The sequence below is a fragment of the Equus przewalskii genome, chromosome 1 (genome assembly GCF_037783145.1).
Source record: "Equus przewalskii isolate Varuska chromosome 1, EquPr2, whole genome shotgun sequence".
NCBI lineage: Eukaryota > Metazoa > Chordata > Mammalia > Perissodactyla > Equidae > Equus > Equus przewalskii.
In genome coordinates this window covers 5,065,328-5,078,181 of record NC_091831.1, presented here as the reverse complement: position 1 = coordinate 5,078,181, position 12,854 = coordinate 5,065,328, and positions in this window count along the sequence as shown.

Below are 12,854 nucleotides of genomic sequence, written 5' to 3'. Positions count from 1 at the left end.
TGGACTTCCATTAGAACAGCGCCTCTGTACCCCTCCTTTTGCTCTGAAAAGCGAGTCCCTTCATGTCTCCAATTTGCCTGTGCTTTGCCATAGCGTGCACGTCCCAAATTGCAATTCTTTACTGATCCCGAATAAAACTATTTTTGCTGGAGAAATGACTGGCTGTGTATCTGTTTAAAGGTAAACAAAACCACGCCTTTTGGTTGTGTGTCCAGCACGCCGGAGTTTGTCTTTGGCTCTCACGAGGACAAAATTTACAGTGTGGCCACAGAGAAATAATATTGAAAACTACTTAAAAGAGTGAAAGAGGTTCCCAGTGGTGTTGTGGATGGCAGATGTCCCTCCTTGCTGCCAGTGCCTGCCACATGCAAGGGCATCAGGCAAGCCTGGCTGTAGACTCAGGCTGCCTTCTGGGGGCCCTCCTGCTCCCTGTCACCGTTCTGCAGAACCCACCTGTGCCCCTGTGGCACACAGGCGGTGGGGTCTGCGTTCTGTGTGCACCAGTGAGCTTGTGGTTGGCTCTCTGTGCCTGCTCTCCCCTCTTTGCTGGCACAGGTGTCGGGGCGGAAGGGCAGACAGACTTGAAGTTCTGAGCCACCTTTTAGCACCTGGAAAAGTAAATGTTTTGCGTGGCTTCCCTGCCCCTACTGCCTACATTCTGCACCCCATTTCACTCGTTCTGCTACATCTTTCAGGTCAGGAGGCCTGGGGACCATGCAGGAGAAAATTCCAGGACTTCCCTCCATGCTGCAAGAGAGAGCCATCCCACTGGCGCCTGCCGCGTCGTTCTCCACCGCCTCCTCCTTCAGTCCAATCCTGGCTGCTCACTCCTCTGGCCCCATCCATTTATGTCGGGGCTCCTGGTCCCTGGCGCCTCAGTCCTCAGCTCAGGCTGATGCATGACTTTGAACTCCCCACCCCGGGGCCCTTGTTACCAGTTGACAGCTCACTCGACTGACCTCGTTTTAAGGCTCCCAAGTTTATCACGGCTCCACGTGCAAGTTTGGTCATTTTTCTCCTGCCTTCCTTGTCTGCCTGCTGTTGCTTCCGGGGCATTTCCAGCAAGCCACTCAGCAGACCCTCTGTAATCTGAAAGGGAGCAAGGCCAGGAGAGGGTTCAGCAAACATTTAAGCGCTCTTTGGCTGGCAACAATCCCCAAAGGAGAAATATGAGCAAGAATGTGCACCAGGGGCGTTTGGGCTCTGCTGGCAAACTTGCATCTCGTGTCCCCACCGCGTGGGCCCAAACCTGCCCTCTGGCCTCCCCCGGCAAGTGGAGGTGTGAGTGTTGAGGGCCACTGAACACTAGGAAGCGTCCTAATGCATCACAATTACAGAAACACCTGTGCTAAATACCTTTGTGTGGGTTGCTTGTGTGAATTCAGGGGGTGTTCAATGGCCTCCAAATTTCTCATTTCTACACCGTCAACAAGCCGCAGGTGTGCACGGCGTGAGCCGGCGAAGCTGTGATTTGGAGGTCTGTGCTGACAGATCTGCAGCCAGGATCCATTTGTCCTCCCCAGCGCTGTGCACCCCATATACATTCCGGTACTTCCAGAGGGCTCAGAGGAGATTTGTCACGTCAGACCTGCCTCCTGGCTCTGGGCATCCTGGGAGCAGAGGCCAGAGCAGAAGGTGAGGGCCTTGAGAGGAGTGGGCTTCTCAGGTGGTGCTGGTGCTGGCGCTGGCTGAGCTGTTGTCTGATGGACAGTAGGGAGCCAGAGCCTGCTCCTCAAGAAGCTTCTGGTTGAGAGGACAGATAGCCAAGGATAGCCAAGGAGACTCCAAACTGGGAGTCTGTGGCCACATCTGGCCCGTGGGCAAGATTTATGCCGGTTTAAAGAATTTGCAATCATTATTAACGTTAACTTTCGAGAGTGTTTACCTATGAAATCTAGACTTCTGATTTCTTTTGAACAATTGACAACCGGCTCCTTGGGGTCTGTGTTGCTTTGTTTAAAGCACGGGCCTCGCAGCTCAGGTGGGAGGAGCAGGCCCTCTCTGTGCTTCCATCCCCAAGGCCTGTGCAGGGAGTGAGCGGGTGGCCAACGGCGAAGAGCTCCGTTCTGTCCCCGCGCACACGGGCAACTTGGCCCTGGCTTGGCATCCTGCTCTGGTTGGCAGCCCCTGAGAAGGGGCCCAAGGAATGCTAAACCAGCCCACACCTGAATTTCACACCCTGATTCTACGCAGAGAATCATTCCTGAGTATTTCCCAGTTCAGAAACACGATACTGGGAGTTCCCTGCTGTTGACATCCCTCATTGATACCCGCACGCTTTCTACTTGGTTCATATTTGAAACCACTGTGTTTCGTCACTCCCTGGATGCAAGATTAACCCGGCACGCACAAGATCTGTCCCCATGGGGCCCATGTTCCTTATGGGAAGGAGCTGAACCAATGGCTTAGGACCCAGACCTATCTTCAGTGACCAGGGCTTCATCCAACTCTGCCCTCATGTGAGCCCTTGGGAGGGGCGGGGCCGGGGGCGGGGGTTGAGGGGTAAGGGAGTGGATGTGGGTGGAGTAGTTTGTGTGTATGGTTGCCAGATAAAAGACAGGTAAATTTGAGCTTCAGATAAATGACGAATACTTTTTCTATAAACATGTCCCAAACACTGCATGGGTCATACTTATACTAAAAATTATTCACTATTTGGCCAAGAAATTCTGATTTAACTGAGTGTCCTACATTTTTGTTGTGCTTGTTCAATCTGGCAACCCCATTTGTATCTAAAGATTATGCCTGAGTTCTCAAGGTTGCTCTGCATGTCCTAATTTCTTGGGCTGCTGTTCAACCTTACACACCTGGATCAGGCCCCAGGCGTCCAGAAGAGGCTGTCGTTGTCATCTGGGGTGGCATCCTCCTCCTCCACTTGGCTGTTGGTGTTTTCTTCTGGGTGCCCGTCAGTACCACGCAGCTGCTCTGCCAGGGCACAGCTTCCTGAGCAAGCAAACACCGCCTTAATGAGTCTAGATTTGGCCACTTTGGTGAAAGAGGAGGTTCCACAGGCTTCTGGAAGGTATGATGTGGTCAGAGCATCCTTAGCCTATCTTGGTCATTCAAACATTTAGTAAATTCATGTTTACATCCTCCTGGATGTATAGGTACTATAAAGGATAAAGTAATTTTCAATACAATATGCACTTATTGAGTGCCTACTGTGTGTCAAGAACCATGCTAGACCCAGAAGCACAATGGTGAGCAAGTTGGGCATAGATTCTACCCTTTGGTTCTTTAGGCTCCCCAGGGACATGGGGGATGCAGACAGCTACAGATGGGAGGGCCAAGGGGCCAGGCCACAGAACATCCTATCAGGGCTCTTGACAGGAGGGCAGCTTGGCTGAGTCTGTCAGGAAAGGCCTCCGGGCCATGGGGGCATTTGAGGCCTGGCAGGATGGAGGACGGCCCTTCCAGGCAGAGGGGATGATGGTGTTTGAACATCTAAGACTGTAGTATGAGGCCAGAGGAAACAGACGGGTTAAGATTCTCATGAATGTGTGAAGGATGGAGGCCGGAGCCTTCTCTGAGGGAGGTTGGCCTGGGGTGGGCCAGAGGGGGATGAGGCACCCATCTATGAAGGGGGAATGGGTTGAACAACTTATATGTGTCTCCCTCTTTTTCTCTCCTCTCCCCTCAAGTATAGTCTTGAGTGGATCATTTGATGAAAACTTTTCAGTGGCCCATGTACACGGCCCATTCCCTTGCCTCCTTTCTCTCCATCTACTAGCAATGCAGGGCTCCAAGCCTGGTTCAGCTCATCCTCCTCTTACTGCGTGCTGCAACCATCAAGTTGGAAGTCACTGGCAAAAATCTACAGTGGTGCGATCATGATGACTAGTCTCAACCTAAAGTCAGGACCAGTCATTCAAAGGACATTCGGCCACTCAGGTCAACCCACTTGCCCTTTTCTTGTGCATTATCTTTCTCGCTCGTCAACATGCTTCTTTCACACCGTCTTCTCTCTCTCTGTCTTCTCAAACTCCCCACTGAGACTCCCCCAACAATTTCTCAATGGGCGCCTTGCTTACACTTTGCTGAGCGATTAGAGACAATCCGAGGGGAGCCCACTGTCTTCCCACCACCAGATCTACCTGCCATCTGGATGTTTCTTCCTTCATGTCCCAGAGGACGAGGCACCCTGCTCCTCTCAGAAGGGGCTCCTCCTGTTGAATTCTGGACCCTTCTCCTCTCGCCTTCACCAATCTCTGCATCTGCAGTTTTGCTCAGTCCCTGGCATCATCATTTTCCGTCTTCCTGTTGGATCCTGGCCTTCAGCATATGACACATGCATGAGGGTGTCTCATCTTAGGGAGACAGTTCTCTGGGACCACCAACCCTCTCCAGTGACTGTTGCATTTCTCCTCCAGGCTGATCAAGGCCCCTGTTGGGTGAGGCGCTGGCTCGTGCATTGGCCACCATTGTCTGTGATGGAAGAGTGAACTTATGTTGTGCCGTAACCAGGGGGCCACCTCTAGTTCCCTCGGGCCCTGAGCTGTGACGATTATTCTTTTCGTCCCAGACCTTTGTTTCCTGTATGGAAATACTCTTGCTTTCCCTCCTCAATTAGGGAAGGCCCAGTAGCCTTCAGACTTTAACTCAAGTGTCACTTCCTGGGAGAACCTATTTTCCTGGCCTTCTTGGACAGTCACTCCTTCCACCATGGGCTCCCACAGCACCTCTGTAGGACCTAGCACCATGACAGTTTCATAGTTAGGTGTGTTTTGATTAGAACATCTCTCCCAGCAGTGACCTTGGGGGCGGGAACTGTGTGCACATTCATTCACCATCATATCCCCAACGCCTGGCACAGGGCTTAGCACACAAAAGTCTCTCAATACTTGCTGTTCATTAAGAAATGAAGACAGTGAATGAATGAATGGATGAGTGAATGAATGAACCAGGGAATGGTCATACATAATTTCAGAGCTTGAAAGGTCCTCCAGGGCTATCTTCATGGGAAATTTGAGGGTTCATATAAAAATAACTAATAATGATGGAAGGTTGTAAACACGTTACATTATTACATAATTTAGTCCTAATAACACACTTATGAGGTTGGTACATCCTTTGGTGTTGATAAGGAAATGATTTAATTTGCCTAAGATCATATACTAATAAGTGGCAGACGTGGGGTTTGAACCCGGGCACAGTGGTTCCTGAGGCAGTTTTACACATGGACATTAATGGTTTGGCATTCCTCCCATCAGGATACAGGGTCTCTGTCCCCTCTTTAAATGTTGGCAGGTTGTAACTGTGACCATATTGGCCAGAACAGGAAAAAGCGAGGCTATGTGACTTCTGAAGCTAGGTGCTAACAGGCCACACAGCTTCCACCTGGTTCTTCTGGGACACTTGCCCTGGGCTATATGAAGGCTCTGGTCAACAGTCTCCACTAAGCCCAGCCTTCCACCCATCCCTGCCAAGGAGCCACATGTGTGAATGAGACCTTCTTGGACCCTTCAACTGAATACCTTTGGGTGACATTATTCAACATCTTGAAGAAAAGGAGAATCACTTAGCCAACCCGGGCCCAAATTCTAACCCTAAACCTTGACAGATCCTAGAATTTGCTATTTGCTATTTGATGCCACTACTCTGTTACAGCCGTGGAGAGCTGCACCAGTTCCCTCCCACTGCAGACTCCTAAGCTCCTCTGCAGATCTGTCACCATTACACATTTAGATTTGGGTGGTTTGCTTTTTGATACTAACGGGTCAGCTAGAAGTTAGAAAACTTGCTCATGATCTCATCACTCTTCTGTGGTAGAGCCTGGACTCGTCTCCTGCTGGGTTCTGCCATTGACCACATCCTGCCACCCTTGTGGTCTACACTCCCTGGCCTGATGGCTGCACTATACTAAATCCACCTGGGCGTGTCCACCTGGGCACAGAGATGGATGGGCTGCAGGTGGTCGAGCAGAAGGTCTTTGGGTACCAGCGATTTCCCATCACCTTCATGAATTGTCAGTTTGTTTGCGATTGGAGAAAATGAAGAGGGAAGATTGAAAACAAGGGACAGAGAGAGCGGAAGGGACACCATGTGAAGACAGGCAGAGGTTGGAGTGATGCTGCCTCAGCTGAGGGACACCAAGGATTGCCAGCAACCAGTAGAAGTGAGGAGAGAGGCCCCAGAAGGAGTCAACACTGCTGACACCTTGATTTTGGACTTCTGGTCTCCAGAACTGTGAGAGAATAAATTTCTCTTGTTTCAAGCCACCCACATTGTGGTAAGTTGCTACTGCAGCCCTAGAAAACTAAGACAATGATCAAAAACATCCGGGGGGTTGGTAACATGGAGCTTACTGGCATAAAATAAATAGGCAGAAAATTTAATTCTTTAAAATTTTATTGCATTTGGACACATTGGCTGATGAATTCTACTGTTGACTAATTGAATCAATACATGAAGACTATTCAAAAAAAGGAGCCTGAAATGCAGGTTACGGGACAAGCAGAGGGAAGTCACCCGTAGCTGGGGCCTGGCTGGCCACACGGAATCGGACATTTCCAAGTGACTTCCACAGTGACTAGAGGCTGGAGCACGATTGTTTTGCAAATTTTGTTCCTGATTCATTTTCACAAACTCTGTTTTGAGTAAAAGACAGAAATCTATCAAACACCACGCAGATTAACTTATCATGGAGCTAAATGGGCTGTCAGTGTGGGGAGACCATGCTTGGCCCAGTGAATTCAAATGCATGTAAATTTCCCTGGTGGCAAAGTTGAGGACGGTGGAGCTGTCAGACGGTGACATGTGGAAATACATTAACGGTGTTTAAAATATATTTGAAGGGGCTGCCTCATATTTTGATAACACGCTCACCGACAAATGATTTGTGGAAGTGGGAAATTCTGACCTCATCATCTATGCCGGAGGCGTCTTTGTAACAAGCCCCCCTCCCAGTATGCTGGGTGTTTTAGAGAAGTTCTAAAACAACAAGCAATGCCAGCCTAAACTGGCACGGTGAAGGTCCCCTGTGCCACTGATGGATGGAGCTGGGGTTCTGATAGCCTTGCTTGTCAGCGTCACTTCAGCTTACAAAAAAAAGTGATTAAAAACTTCAAAAGAACCAATTACATCGTATTATACACCAGCACTATGGCTCCCCAACAAAAAAAAAGCACTAGATTCTCAATTCTCACCTAATGGCGCTTAGTATTTTCAGTCCTGTGTATTTGTTTAGGAACTCTATGTCCTTGACTTATTGTAATTATTCTCAGTGTTTAAGGAAAAGAACATTTACTAAGAGCTGTACTGTGTCTGTTTAAAGGAATGAGACATGTCTGTTTACGATGTGAGTTGGTTTTGTTATTTTGGGTCCTGCTGGATGTCTCTCACTTGAATTTTCAAGTGGGGACACAAAGATCTGTGATTCTTGAGTGGTAAATGCAGGCTCCCTATTACCTCCAGCTTCCCTGGGTCGATGGATCAAGTCCTTCCACAAAGACAACTGGCCGTCTGTTGTCGCGTCCTCGGTCCCTTCATGCTCCCCTAGCCTCATGGAGTCCTTATTCCATCCCAATTCCAAACTCCCCAGTTCCCCCTTCACACACCAGGCTATCTTCGAAATTGGCTCTCACGGGCCAGCCTTACCTGACAAAAAACAGGATTGACGTCACCAGCTGCCCCGCCTTGAGCTAGAAACAGGTGCACTAATGTCCACTAGTTAAACAAAAAGAAATGGTAGTCACTTTCTTGATATATTCTTTTAAAATCACAAATATTTGTGCCTGCATTTATTTGACAGGATAATGAAATAAATCTTGGCCCCTATCTTACTCAGTGTGAAAACACACAATTCTAAAGCTACATGATGAGAACTACAATGGTAGAATTACAGAATGCTTCGGGAGCACAGAGGAGTGACACCTAATAACCCACAATTGGGGTGGGAGAGAGGTCAGGGCAGGCTGCTGCCAGGAGGCAAGGAGTTGACTGGGTACGGATGGGCAGGGAAGGATAATTGTGGCTGAGACCCACACCTGTAAAGGTATGAGAGACTAACAGACGTTATGCACTTCCTCTGTGCTAGGTCCTGGAATTGACTTTGGGGATTTGGAAAGAAAAGACTAACCTCCTCCCTCAAGGAGGCCACTGGAGAGAACAGCATTGACTAATTAGTGAATGGCCCATCGCAAAGTCAGCACTAAAACACCTACCTTTCCAGCAGTAGGTTTGTGATAACCATTTTTCCACAGCAGGGTTTTGCAACCTGGGCACTATTGACGTCTGGGGCTGGATAGTTCTTCATTATGGAGGGTTATCCTGTGCATTGTGGTTTAGCCACATCGCTGGCCTCTATACACGATATGCAAGTGTCATAACCCCCAAGTTATGACAACCAAAAATGTGTTCAAACATTACCAAATGACATTGCCAAATGTCCCTACTTGAGAACCACTGCTCTACAGCCTGAAGAAGGGACAATGGCAAAGTTCTTATCTTCCTTTATCCACCACTCGATGTTCAACTAGGAGATTTGGCTGTAACAGGGAGGCCCTTGTTTTAAAGGCCCAGACAAGAAGGAAAACATTACTTTCGCACACAACATTCCAAAGTTGATGGGCACCCCAAAGTGGGCAGACTGTACTGCTCCATGAGTTGTGCAGAGACCCAGGTCTTTCCATCCTGTTACTCCAGCCTGAGGTGATGCCTCTGGCTGAATGCATCACTCAGGCTGAAGGTTTAACCCAATCATGCCCACCATGTCCACCACCAGGCCTCAGGAAGGAGTAAAAGAGCTGGTGGAAGGCAAGAAATTTCTTTATAGACTTGTCGTTGGGAAGCTGCCCATGTTGCATCTGTTCACTTCTCAATGGCCAAAGCACAGTCTTGTCACCACACCTAAGTGCAGCTCAACTAGGGGAATGTACTCTGCAGCTGATGGCTATGTCCCCGGTTAAAATGCGGGGGAAAGTCAACAAAAGGAAGAGGAGAGTGTGGACACCTGGGAAAGTGAAAAGTCTCCACTACACTCAGCAGATACCTGAATGGAGCCTACTGTGCCTGGGCTCTGACGTAGGTACTGGGGACAGGCAGTGGGTAAGACAAGAGGTCCCTGTCCAAATGGGACTTATGCTTTAATGGGGAGGGGAGAGAATGACAGGTAGGCAAGGAATAAATACAAGTTGTGATAAGAGCTTTGAAAGAAACAGAGAACAACTGGATTGACTTTAGATAGAGTGGGTACAGAAAGCTTCATTGATGAGATGACAAGTGAGATGAATCCTGTAAGATCAGAGGGATGCGTGTGTATATGTGTGTGTCAGGGGAAGACTATTCCATGCAGAGGGAAGATATGTGCAAACCGTAAGACAAGGAAGACACTTGAGGGAGAAGAAGAGGAAGAGGGCAGAATCCTTGAGAGTTGAGTCAGGCTATGAGGCTGCTTTTCCCCAGAGGTGATTGTCAATTCCAAAGCAGCAGCTTTCAACTGACTGACGAGGATGGGAGCATAAAGCTTAGTGTTCACTGCCTGCCATGGATTAGGGGCCCTGCTAAAGCCAGTCTTCTGGTTGAGTCCCCAACAGGAAATAGACCAGAAAGCAGTGGGAATTTATTGGATGGGTTCAACAGCAGATACAACAGAGCTGAAGAAAAAACTGGTAAATCAGAAGATAGTTTTAAAAAAAATTTAGACTAAGGCACAAAGAGTTTTGAAAAGGATTGAAAACAAAGAAATGTGTAAGAGATGTAGATGACACAGTAAAAAGGTTAAAAATATGCATGAATAACGTGATTTACAAACCTGACTTCCAACTTAGAATATTATATCCAGTGAAAACATGCTTCAAAAATTAAAGCAGAGGGCTGGCCCCATGGCTGAGTGATTAAGTTCATGTGCTCTGCTTTGGCGGCCCAGGGTTTCACTGGTTCAGATCCTAGGCACAGACACGGCACCACTCATCAGACCACACTGAGGGGGCATCCCACATTGCAGAGCCAGAAGGACCTACTACTAGAATATACAACTATGTACTAGGGGGCTTCGGGGAGAAGAAGAAGGAGAAGAAGGAGAAGAAGGAGAAAAAGATTGGCAACAGCTGTTAGCTCAGGTGCCAATCTTTAAAAAGAAAAAGGGAAATAAAGTTATTTTCCCACAAATAAAAATAGAGTTCATTTATCACCAGAAGCCTCCCATTAAAGGATATACTACAAACTGTTCTTTAGGAAATAGGAAAATGATCCCAGCGAGCAGTTTAGTGATGTAGAAAAGAAGGAGGAACAAAAAGGTACATGCATGAGTAAATCTAAACAAACGGTGAAGGTATAAAACCATAATAATAATACATGTGGATCTTACTCCGTGGGTGAGATCTCTAAAAAGTAATCATTATGTCATGTGTGATTATAAAATTATGTGGATTATATTGTGCATTATTATGTAGTGTATTATCAAGCATGTACTATTTTAAAAATCACAACCACAATCCCACTTAAGTAGGGAGCAGGGTAAATGAAGTCAAAGTGTTTCGGGTCTTTCCTTATCTAGAAAAAGAAATTTTAGTAATTCAATGATGCACGTGGTAGAATAACCATTAGATAGTGTTAGAAAACAACAATAAAAGAATGATAACATACAAGACACTAGAATGCAAAAGTGGAAAAATAAAAGAATAAAAATACTTAATTCAAAAATAGGCAAGACAGAAGGGGAAAGAAAAATGAACATAAGAACTATTGTGGGCAATAAATCACAGATGATAAGATGCCATAGTTAAAACTAATAGATCAGTAATAGTTTAAACGTAATTAGATTAAATACTCTTCGTTGAAGACAAAAACTATCATACTGCATGAAAAATTGATAATTATATGCTGTTTACAAGAGACACACCTTATACATGAAGATACAGAAAGTTTGGAAGGAATCTGATGGTAAAATATTCAGTGCAAATATAAACCAAAGAAAACTGGCAAGTTATGTTAATATTAGACAAAGTAGATTTTCAGGCATTGTCAGAGATAAAGAGCGTCTTTAAAATGATAGGAAATTCAGTTCACCAGGAAGATAGAGCAATTTTAATATTGTATATATAAAATAATAGTCTCAAAATCTGATATAAAGGAGAAATAGACAAATCTAAAATAAGTGGAAGATTTAACACACTTCTCAGCAAGTAATTGGATAAGCAGACAAAAAAAATGTTTGGTGATTGGAATAACATTGTTTTACAAATTTGATCTAATTGATATATATCAAAATACAAATCTCAAGGGGCTGGCCCCGTGGCCGAGTGGTTAAGTTCGCGCGCTCCGCTGCAGGCGGCCCAGTGTTTCGTCGGTTCGAATCCTGGGCACGGACATGGCACTGCTCATCAGACCACGCTGAGGCAGCGTCCCACATGCCACAACTAGAGGAACCCACAACGAAGAATACACAACTATGTACCGGGGGGCTTTGGGGAGAAAAAGGAAAAAATAAAATCTAAAAAAAAAAAAAAAAAAAAAAAAAAAATACAAATCTCAAAATATATATCTATATTACAGACAGAAAGATAGATAATAAATAGATAGATACTGCACCAAACAACTACAAAATACATATTTCTTTTTCAAATAATGAAGGAACATTTATGTATATATAATTGGGTAATAAAGTAAATCAATAAATTTCAGATGATTAAATTTATACAGAGAATGTTCTCTGATTGGAGAAAACCCTAAGAGTTGGTAAATTAAGCAGTACACTTTTAAATTGCCAATATGTCAAAGAAAAATTACTGTGGAAATTAGGAAATATTTCAAACTAAATAGTAGTGAAAAATCTACATATTAAAGTTTGTGGGGTGCATCTAAAGCCACGATTAAAAGGAAATTCATAGTCTTAACTTTATATATGAGAAAAGACGACATGATGAACATGAACCTTCTAAGTATCCAACTGAAGAAATTTTTAAAAGATCAGAAAATTTAACCCATAGAAAATAGAAGGAAGTAAATAATAAAGACAGTGGCAGAAATTAAATGAATAGGAAACAAAGTATAACAGAGAGAAACAAGAAAGCCACAACTTGTTTCTTTGAAAATTTAGTAAAATTCATTACTCCCTGGCAAGACTGAGCAAGACAGAAAACACCGGCATTAGGAATGCACATTGGTCTTTACCTCACACACATGCAAAAAATTAACCCAAAAGGAATCATGGGCCTAAATATAAAACCTAAAGCTGTAAAACTTATAGAAGATGACATAGGAAAAAATCTTTGTAACTTGGGCTTAGGGAAAGATTCTTTAGAAATACATTTCATAAAAGAAAAATAATTGATAAATTGGACTTAATCAATATTAAGAACAATTGCTCTTCAAAACAGAATGAAAAGGTAGATCACAGACTGGGAAAAAATATTTTCAAGTCACATACTTTATAAAGTATCCAGAATATATTAAGAACTGTCGAAACTGAATGATAAGAAAACAACCCAATTTTTCAAATGAGCAACAAATTTTGACATACACTTCATCAAACTATATATACAGATATCAAATAAACACTTGAAAACATGCTTAGCACCATTATTCACTGGAGAAATGCAAATTAAAAACGCAGTGAAGTACTACCACACACTTATTAGAATGTCTAAAATTAAAAAGATTGTCCAATAAGATATTGGTGAAGGTTTGGAACAACTGAAGCTCTCACACTGCTAGTATAATATAAAATAGTACAATCACTTGGAAAATGCTTTGGTAGTTTGTTAAACGTATACCTATTATATAATCTCTCAGAGATTTCCCTAAGAGAAGCAAGGGCACATGCCCAAAGACTTACAGCTGAGTGTTCACAGAAACTTTGTCTGTAATAACCCAAAACTGGAAACAACTAAAATGTTCATCAACAGGTGAATGGA